A 9933-nucleotide genomic window follows, 5' to 3' on the forward strand; every position below is an offset into this window, starting at 1 on the left:
ATGGTAGGGATCAGTGGTTGACGTTCAGCTTGAGACAGTTTGTCTGGCAGGGGGTGAGTTGGCTCCACACGCAGAGCACGAAAACCGGGCAGAGGGTTCTCATCAGCCGGAGAAGTATCCTGGCAGTAGAACCATGTCAGATTCCAGTCCTTTGGGTGGCTTGGCGGCTCAGCGTAGGGAAAGAGGCAATCCCTCCGTCGTTGAATGGAGATTCCACCAAGCTCCAAGCTAGGCCCGTTGGCGCACTCATTCTGGCGGTTCAGATAAAACAGCTCCCTGAAGAGCAGTAGGCTGGGCTCTTCTCCAAGATATACTTCGCAGAATACTTGAAAGTTGCAAATATTAGACACGGAATTGGGTCCTATGTCTTGCGGCCGCAGATCGAAGAAGTTCAGGACATCTCTAAAGAATTTTGAGCCGGGCGGTGCGAAGCCCCGGCTCATGTGATCAGCAAATATCACCACCTCACCATCTCTTGGTTGAGGTCTCTCCTCCGACGGGTCAGGGGCACGATAAGACATGACCTCCTTCTTGGGCAGGTAACCCGTCTTCACGAAATCAGCTAAGGTTTCATCAGTGACATTGGATCTCATCCAGTTGCACGCAATGGGTGCCTTGGGAGCCTTGGGCGGCATTGTGAAAGATGAAGCCTATGACAAAAGGAAATGCCCGGTTCAACTATAAGCCGGAAGAAGTTTACGGTTCAGCACTCAAAATGGCGGCTTATGAAGGGGCCTAATGACATATGGCTAATTGTGTCGGGTTATCTAAGCCGCTGTGGGCGTCGTGAGTAATTCAAGTTGTCTACAGCTTTATCATAAGTGAGCCGGAAAGATTACGGCGCGTGGCCTCTTTTAAGCCGGAGATATGAGCCGCCATAGCTAAACAGATGCAATTTTTGACTAAGTGTGGCGCAAACAAGTTTCACAGATCGCAGTAATTATTTTGGATCAAACGACCGGCTAAAAGGAAAAATTTCTAGACCTAGAACTGACACAGATGAAGTTCATAGGCTCGAACGGGGCCTCTATGCAATGGAAAGGATCTATGTGCATTCAGAAACGAGTGCGAAACGATTACCGCAGCGGGTTTATACTGTCTAAAGATCAGGAAAGGGTGGTAAAGGTGGAATCCATCAAGTGTTCGTGACGAACGGTGACGAACACCGACGAACTCGAAGATCACTAATGCAGATCTAAGGAACAGGGAGGGGAAAACTTACAGATGCAGAGTTACTGCAGAGATCCGTCGCGTTTTTCTGGTCAAGTCAGGTTGATGCAGCGGCCTGAGTTGGTGAAGACGAGGAGATCCGCGGCGGCGGCGGTGGAGCTCGAGCGGCAGCACAGTAGCGAGAGGAGGAAGAAGATGGAGGCGACAGGTGAATGGAGGCTCATGGTCCGGGCTTATTTATAAGTGCGGTTAATAAGTGGGCGCGAGAAACGAGGAGGCCACGACGTGATTATCTCGCCACCAAAGCGCCTCGATTTTCGGGATGGCCATTAAAGATAAGATCCGTTGGGATATGACAGAATAAAAAATGAACTTAATGGAAGATGACGTCATGGCGGGTTATCAGGAATCCAGAAGATGACGTCACGGCGGGTTAAAGCCTTCGCACAAATATAAGCCGGAAGATTTTCTCTCAAAGGGATTGAAGATTGACATGAACCGGTTCAAATCAATCTGGGGCCTAATGTTGAGGATATAACCATTAGAGTCACCCGCCCAGGAGGGGTCGGGTTACGTCATAATGGTCATCACGCGAAGCCCAGCACCAAACTTGAAGACGACGGGTCAATAATGGGCTTAAGACCCGGAGATGGCTTAAGGCCCGTAGTGTTAACCGCCGTTAGGGTGAAACTTGTAGTGTAAGGCAAGAATAGTTAAGAGTCCGAGCCGGACACTGTTATGAGCCGGCCGGGGCTCTGAGAGCCGCTGGGCGTCAGCCTCTCTATATAAAGGGACGACCCGGCGGCGGTTTAGGGACAAGAAAGGCAAACTCGATAACCAGGCAGGACGGTTTAGCTCCTGGTCATCGAAACCCTAATCAATACCACCTCAACTGGACTTAGGCTTCTACCTTCACCGTAAGGGGCCGAACCAATATAACCCTCGTGTTCCTTGTCCCGTTTAACCCCTTTAAGCTTCCTAGCTGCGATGGCTCCACGACTAAGTCCTTGCGCGAGGACATCTGCCGTGACAATTCCACGACAGTGTCAGAAGCCTGTAGATCTACACCCGTCGTCAAGCTCCATAGCTGCTTCTTCTTCCTAGCTAATTTAGCGGCAGCACGTAGAGAGGGAGGAAAGAGATACGCAGAATCTCCGAGATAACCGGATTAAGGTCATGGCCGCCGTGATTGCAAAGTTCGTTGTGCCCGTGATCGTGATGGTCATGGTGTTCTCGGCCGTGCTCGGCGCGGCGCGGCCGCTGGTGGGAGAGGAGTGGGGCGCCGGAGAAGCCACCTCCGGCGAGTCCGTCGTCGGGTTCATCCGGCACGTGTATCTGCAGCAACTGCAAGGGCCAGGCCACTCGTGCTCAACCTGGGACCCAAACGGCGGGTGCTGATCATAAGCATGCAGAAACTGGCGACAAAGTTGATGATCAACGGCGTGGCCCAGCCAAGAACTGGGCAGTACATTTTTTGGTTTGTTAATTCGGTTGTAAAATAACAAACTGGTGCCCTTAAAATATTTCAGTTGTTCTTTCAAGATTTACTTTGGTAAGGTTTTAGTAAGGCATAGTTCAAGGCCCCTTGTTGAAAGTGTACCCTCTATACAATTTTGTTTAAGTGCATGTCAACTTCAGAGAAATATCACCGAGCTCCTTTACCGTACCCCTAAATGAATATGAGCCCTCCATTTCTCTTGATCCAACGATGGATGATTGGTACTCCAACGTGTGTATGAGAGAGTACCAACTAAAAAAAGCCGGAAGTACCTCGTGCTTGGGGGTAAAAAGGTAAACTGATTCCAACTAAAAAAACAGCGCATCACGGCTGATACATGATAGCTATTCAACTCGATCGCAAGAACCCTAATTCTAATCCCTAACAAAGCCTAATTATTCAATAGGATAGCTGCGGCCGGCCACTATGATCTGCCCGATTACAAGAGACAGACGGCCATAGGGCCACAGACTTGCTGGAATGGCATCTGCTGGGAATGGTTGCCGACCAGGGCTGGGCGGCGGCGCCGCCACACCACGAGCGCGTTTGCTTTCTCGCGAAATTGGGAACTCATCCGCACTGAAGCAGGATGACTAGGGCGAGGCCGAAGATCTATCACGTCGGCAGTGCAGTTGTACAAATGTTCAGTTGATCTGACCGATTGGGTTCAATATGGATTATGGAAGGGCGGTGAGCGGCTGCTTTGATTGGACTATGTCGGGCTGCTGACGAACTTCTTGCGAGCCTGATGTCGCTTGCGTCTATTCCTCAACAATACTTGTATTTTTTGTTTTAATTTCTTTTGTACATGTTACAAAAATTGTGTGGTTTTCGAGAACTTGTAGCCAAATTCTGTTTGATCGATAACTTCCGGCGCAAAGAAAACATATCCATCCATTAACTGATACAAGTTTTCTATCATTCGTAACTTCTATCCACTCAGTCTTGATCGGTGCCTGTGAAAAAGAGCAGATGTCAGGCAGCAATGGCGTGGTTATCATGAGGACGTAATTGCTATAACGTGATGGCAGCTGCGTTGGTGATAGGACAGATGATCTGATTAGAAATCAGAAACTGACCTAATTAAGAAAAGAAAATACTAAACTACCCTTCTAAGTGGAGGGTCAGATTTAAGTGGTACTCCGTCTCTACTTGAGGACCAAGGTACCGTAAAAAAGCTCATATCACAACGGAAATTTCCAGGGAAGTTATGTACTTCTATGCGCGTTTGACTTATTTTGCTCCACCTATTTCTTTCAAAGAATTATCACTCTTTTGGTAGTAGCTGAATTGCCATTTCTCCGGTATTCAGGCTTTGACTTCAGTTCAAGTTGGCAAACCAGCTGGAAATACTACCATTCTAAAACCACAACACTTATTTTGAAATGGAGGGAAACCTTTTATGCCCAAAAGAATACAAAATGCTAACTATACTAAGCAAACAAGGAGTACCGTAAATTGACTTGATGGATTGGGAAGTCAACAGAAACTCAAAAGTCACTAGTTGAGTAAAACATTAAAAAAAAAACAAATCGCCACCTGTTACTGCCTATGATCATTGGTAGCATAGGCCTGTTAGGTCTCACACTAAGGATTACCCGTGGCCTTTCTATAGACCAAATTTGTTTCTAACGACGCCGGTATAACGTCCTTCATCATCTCAATATTTCCAGGGTATTTCTTATTCAGACATCAATGTCAGTTGGTCCATAATTTTTTGTCAGAGACAAATAGATTCCTAGATTATCTCTCCTCTCTCCCCAAACAAGCTCACGCACTTTATTTTCCTTTTGATAATTTAGATCATTCATATCTTCTAAATTAAAATTCCGTTTTTGAAGTTTTTATACATTTGAATTCTTGGTGAGTAGAACATGATCAATCTTAGATACATTTTAAACTTGTTTAAATTTCATCATTTCAATCATATTCAATCAACTCAAATATATAAAATTTTCTAATTGAGCGAATGAAATGTGTTAAGTGTTTCTGAAATTGAGTGAAATGATGGAAATACATGCGAAATTTTTGTTGAAATTGAATGAAATAGGGTACAAATACCTTAAAACTAAAATAACAAGTGACTTTTGAGAAATATAATTGAAGTATATGTTCAATGTTCATGTAGGGTACAAACAACTGAAATCTAAATTAGTGAAATAACTGAAACTCAGATGAAATAAGGTCAAAACAAGAAATGACCTTTGTGAAATTTGATTGACATAAGTGAAATGAAACAGCCAGAATGACAAGTGGTATTTCTAAAGCTCACTTTCAAATAAGTGTGATTAAACAACTAAAATAATAAGTGATATATGTGGAATGATGAAATCTCATAACTGAAACAATTTTCATAAATAAAGAAATCTTCATGAGGGCATGTTTTGAAATAATAAATATTATGTTGTGATCCAAACTCAAGTATAAAGAGAAAGGTTAACTTCTGACGAGCGAGTGGAGTGAGGCCCGTCACCGGTAGGCTTGGACCGAAGCGGAGCAGATCAGCGATGCCCAGAACGTCACCGCTTGGAATCATACACTACACGATTGTCCCTCCTCGCGGCCTACATCGCCGGAGGAGCAGTCCCCATCGCCGCCGTCCTCTGCCGTGGAAGTGAACCACATGTTTGATGTCCTCATCTTTCTCAGTGACTTGATTATGTGGGCCGCCCCCTATCAAGGACATTTGGGGGTGTGGGGACAGGCGGCTGGACTATTCTGTTACTAGTAACAGAATATTGTTTTGTTACTGTCAGGCCCTATATAGGAGCGACCCGACACAATCTGCCGAACCAGCCCACCAGCCCGAATCGGTAACAAACAAAAAGAAAAATGTGGAACCCGCTGCGCACGCCGCCTCCTCCCTCCCCGCCGCCGCGCCGCCTCCTTCCTCCCCCGCGGGCGCGCCGCCTCCTTCCTCCCCTGCCCGCTCGCCGCCGCCCACGGCCGGCCCCAACCAAGCGCTGCCGCCCGCCGCGCCCGCCGCCCCCAACCACCGGCCGCCATGCAACTCTCTCCTCCGGCCGCCGTGCGCGTCCCAACCCCGGCCGTCGCGCGCCTCCTACCCCGGCCGTCGCGCGCCTCCGACCCCACCCGTCGCTCGCCTCCGACCCCTGGCCGCCGCGCGCCTCCCTCCACCCGGCTCCCTGTGCAGCTATGGAGTCCGTCCTGGCTGATCTGCTCTAGCCGTTCAACTTTGGGTCTTCCGGCCGCTCGGCCAGCGGAGCTCGACGAAGAGCAGCCCGGTCTCACTTGTGTGTGTGGAGTTCTGAGCATCTTCTACCGCTGTGTTCTGCTCTCTTCTATTTTCAACTGAATGCGCTGCCATGTGTGGATTTACTCTCGACTCGCCGGGGTGGAGCTCCTCCGCCTCTAGCCGTCGATCCATAGTTCATTGTCAGTACAGGCTCTGAAGCTGCCCAGTACATGTTGGGGGACATTTCTGGAATCACGTATCCTTCTTGCAGCTGTAATTTTGATTGCATAGCAGTATAGTTTAGTTGTCTCTGAAGTTTTGATTCACAGCAGTACAATTTAGTCCCAGCTGCCATGATTCTGCAAACCATTGTGCTACCAAAAAGATGGTGCTTTGTTGCAACAAATTGTGGGGAAAATGCAGTGAAATAGGGCCAGTACAAGCAGATGGTGCTTTGTTCTGTAGGCTGCCACTGTTCTGCCTGTCCGGTAATAGCGACGGCGAGACGAACACCGCGCGCGCACCTGTGTGACATGAAGCAGAGGCATCACTATGGCCGCGTACAGAGTGTTGGGACTGCAACAATTCCCAAGGTCTAAAGCGTAGAGGATGTGCTTGTGAGCTGTGATGTTCTGAACTTGTGATATATGTATGCATGTATGCTTTGTTTTGTGATGGATCACATATAGATCAATTCTTTTTCTTCTACTGAAAATCAATATGTTCTGCAGCTGCGGCGGTGAGAGGCAGACCCGCTCATGTTACTCCATCTCCCAAGCTAAGTTTTCTGCTGTTTTTGATGTTATTCCTAAAAGAAAATCATTTATACATGGCCAATGTGAATGTGCAGTCTGGTGTAGTGCAAAAGAATAGTCACGTCTGTGGTTAATTAGCTGAGCATGCAGGGCCTGTTTGAGCTTTAGGTGGAGAACTAGTTGGATACTAGCGTTTTTGGAAAATCAAGTTGTTCTTTCTTTACATGATTTACAAACTCACATTGCATTCTCCTGTTGCTTTACTCTTCCATCTCATATTGCTTCATTCTATATGATTTGAGTTATCTAAAAGAGTTTTTGTTCCTGCTATCTACAGAGATACATTCTTTTAACTGAAAAATGATGTATCTGGCGGCCACCACTCCTTGGAACTTTTCTTCCATCTGCTTGTACGCAGACCATGGTGCTTCACTTTGTTCTTATCTTTTTTTATTTTGTGCAGCCAGTCAGTGCTTCTTCTTGATCTCCTGACCACCAGCGCCGCTTCTTCCGGGCCTTCTGCTCATGGCGCTCGAGCTGTCTGTACATTTTTTCCTCAGTTCTAAATTCCCAGAGCGCCAGTCCAACTACATATCAGGTATACTATGTTGCCTCTGCGATTTTCCGTATGCTTGTATGTACAAAATATGGTACAGTTGCTGCTTCAATTTCTGCCAATTCTGAATGCCAGTGGCGGAGCTAGCGACAAATGACTAAGGGGGCCATGGCGTGTGTGGAGGGCTGGTTTCTTCACAAACTATATTTCTCTCAATTTGTGACAAACAAATTCAGAATTTCTTCACAAAAAAATCCAAGAGCTGGGGGGCATGGCCCCTGCAGTAATACACATAGCTCCACCAATGCTGCATTAGCCATTTTTATTTTTAACACATACATCTAGCTCAGTTCAACGCCGCAACCACAGGCCGTTCAATCTCTCCGCCGTGGACACGCCCCTCCGCTCCTTCTGGTTGCCTATCATCCCGGTGTGGCCAGGGCGTTGGGTCCGCCGCCACTGCGACCAGCAGTCCAACCCGGCCGCCCCAGGCCGTTCACCGTCGCAGCTACTAGGCCGATTGTGTCGAGCCTCCTGCCACTGCTGGTGGGGCTCCATCGCCGCACCGCCCATACCGTTCACCGCCGCCACACCGGGTTGTTCAACAACACAACCCGAAGCAGTTCGACGCCGCGGCTTGGGAGGCACACACTTCGCCCCTCCATCCCAGGGGAGCAGTACATCTCCTTGGGCACTAGCAGTCCATTGCCGATGTACACTGCTGCTCTAAGCTCCTTGGCAACTGCTCCAATATGTCCAGCGCCGTTCCCAGTCCAGCCCCGTGGCATCCGGACGATCGAGTTCATGCCGAGCAGCAGTCCACGGCCATCAGCTCCTATTTCCACTATAGTGGTTGGGTTGCCGTTTTCCTCATCCTTCCCGGTGCGAGACAACCCAGCCCACATGCTGCTGCCGTCCGCCACCCCAAAATAGCTTTGGCTCTTCCTCAAGCAACCATTTGAAGAACCTTTTGGTGTTTTTTCTGCTGGTGATTGATTTTAGCAAATTGTAGCTATCTTGCGTATGGAACTTGAAAGTTCAAGATTGCTGTAGATTCAATTCTTGTAGTATAAATGTCCCAAAGTTCAGTGACATCGCTAATTGATGTATTGTGGTCTTGCATCTCCAATGTATGTTGCTCAGCATCCTCCCAATCCGCTCGATCTCGTCCTGCTCTGGAGCATGCTTCAGTTCAACAAAAAGCTCTGGAAAAGTTCAGAGTACTTTGTATTTATGGGCTAAAGTATATTATTTTTTGTAATGCTACATCATCAGCTATAAAAATTAGCTTAAGTCCTCTTTAACTCTTTTTTGCATCTCATATGCCAGGCCGTGGATTGCGCCCAGCACGTCGTTCCGCAGTGAGCCAGGATAGAGGTTGTTGGACACTGTCGTGCACACCGTGAGCAACTGTGGCCATTGGCCACCCCTTCGGCCAGTTGTCTTTCCTTGGTTTGATCTATTGAAAATTGAATTGTTGAAATTTGAATTGAACCGTTGAAAAGTTGGTTATGAACCTGTGACCTTCTGTTTGAATTGAACGGTTGAACTGATGAACTACTACCTGTGATCTTGAACTGTTGGAATTGAAATGTTGAATTTGGTCATGACTTTACCGGGGACAAAGCATAGTTTAGTTTCTAAATTTTACAAATATCATACGCAAAAATATTTGATATACAGATACAAAAGAACTGTATAAAAGATCATGGGTTGGTTTGTTGAAGACATGTGTTTTTGTGTATATTTTTAAGCTCGTAGTTCTATATTATATTTACGTATCCTTCAAGATAGTGGAATTTCTAAGAAAATAGTGTGCTCTCGTTTGTGTCCAAATCAGAGCCCAAATTAGTTGAAGAAAAATTCTGCAAGTTTGGTGCATGTGCTGCTACAAATCTATTGTATGTCTGCGTGTAGCTATTGTATGTCTTCTGAATCATGATGCATGCTATTCTTTGGTACATGTCTTCAGTGCGTGTATGGAAGGCCGAGAAGTTCCATTGCCGGTATACGCCAAGTTCAGAGGCGTTTCCGCCAACGGCGCCGAAGCAGCGGTCAAAATTAAACTCGGTTCATGTTTTGCAGTGCGGCTATTGTTGCGAATGAACTTGGCTGGTTGTAGCTGCTTGTACTAAACATGTGTGCCTGTGTTATCTTTGGTAATCAATGATGCAGACTAAACATGTGCTTGTGTTATCTTTGGTACTCAATGGTTGTAGTTGCTTGTACTAAACCAAGCTGGCTAAGGATGAAGTACACGATGCAGGCAATGAGGACAACCAAAACATGCAATTCGTACACATAGCAGCAGCTGCAAGTTCTTCTGTCTATGATGATATGATTGGTACTTCTTAAAAGAAAGTGTACATGATAGTTTGATGTTTCTCAGGAAAGGCAAAAATGGTTTGAATTAAAAACATTGATCAGTACGAATAAAAAACTATTATCAGTTCGAGTGCTCTCTCCTGCCTATTTTGGTTGATGTCCATGAATAGACAAAAAGTTGTATGAAATGTCCAATTATTACTAGCATATATGTTTAGATAATAAATAGCTCTCCATTCCTCTATGGAAATTGAGAAAGTTCGTCTATGGACCCGACGAATATATGCTCAAAGAAAAATAAAGAAAAAATACAACACATCTATTGCGGAAAAAGTTTATTTTAGTTCAGCTATACAAACCATGCATGTTTAATGATGAAAGTTAGGTAAGCTCAAAAAAAATGATGAAAGTTCGGTTGCTCAACCCAAAACAT

General features: G+C 46.3%; 1 long non-coding RNA gene across 4 annotated transcripts; it reads left to right on the forward strand.

The window, feature by feature from the left end:
• The first annotated feature begins 5552 nt into the window (after positions 1-5552).
• LOC123145440 (uncharacterized) lies at positions 5553-9599 on the forward strand. Of its 4 annotated transcripts, XR_006472289.1 has the most exons (5): positions 5553-6513; positions 6596-7217; positions 8319-8418; positions 8505-8577; positions 9148-9599. It is a non-coding gene; the product is annotated as an uncharacterized lncRNA (long non-coding RNA). The 4 variants fall into 4 exon arrangements; XR_006472291.1 differs by lacking the exon at positions 9148-9599 and having other exon boundaries at positions 5554-6513; positions 8505-8782; XR_006472290.1 differs by lacking the exon at positions 8319-8418 and having other exon boundaries at positions 5555-6513; positions 9148-9596.
• Positions 9600-9933: the final 334 nt, after the last annotated feature.

The sequence above is a fragment of the Triticum aestivum genome, chromosome 6D (assembly GCF_018294505.1).
Source record: "Triticum aestivum cultivar Chinese Spring chromosome 6D, IWGSC CS RefSeq v2.1, whole genome shotgun sequence".
Lineage (NCBI taxonomy): Eukaryota > Viridiplantae > Streptophyta > Magnoliopsida > Poales > Poaceae > Triticum > Triticum aestivum.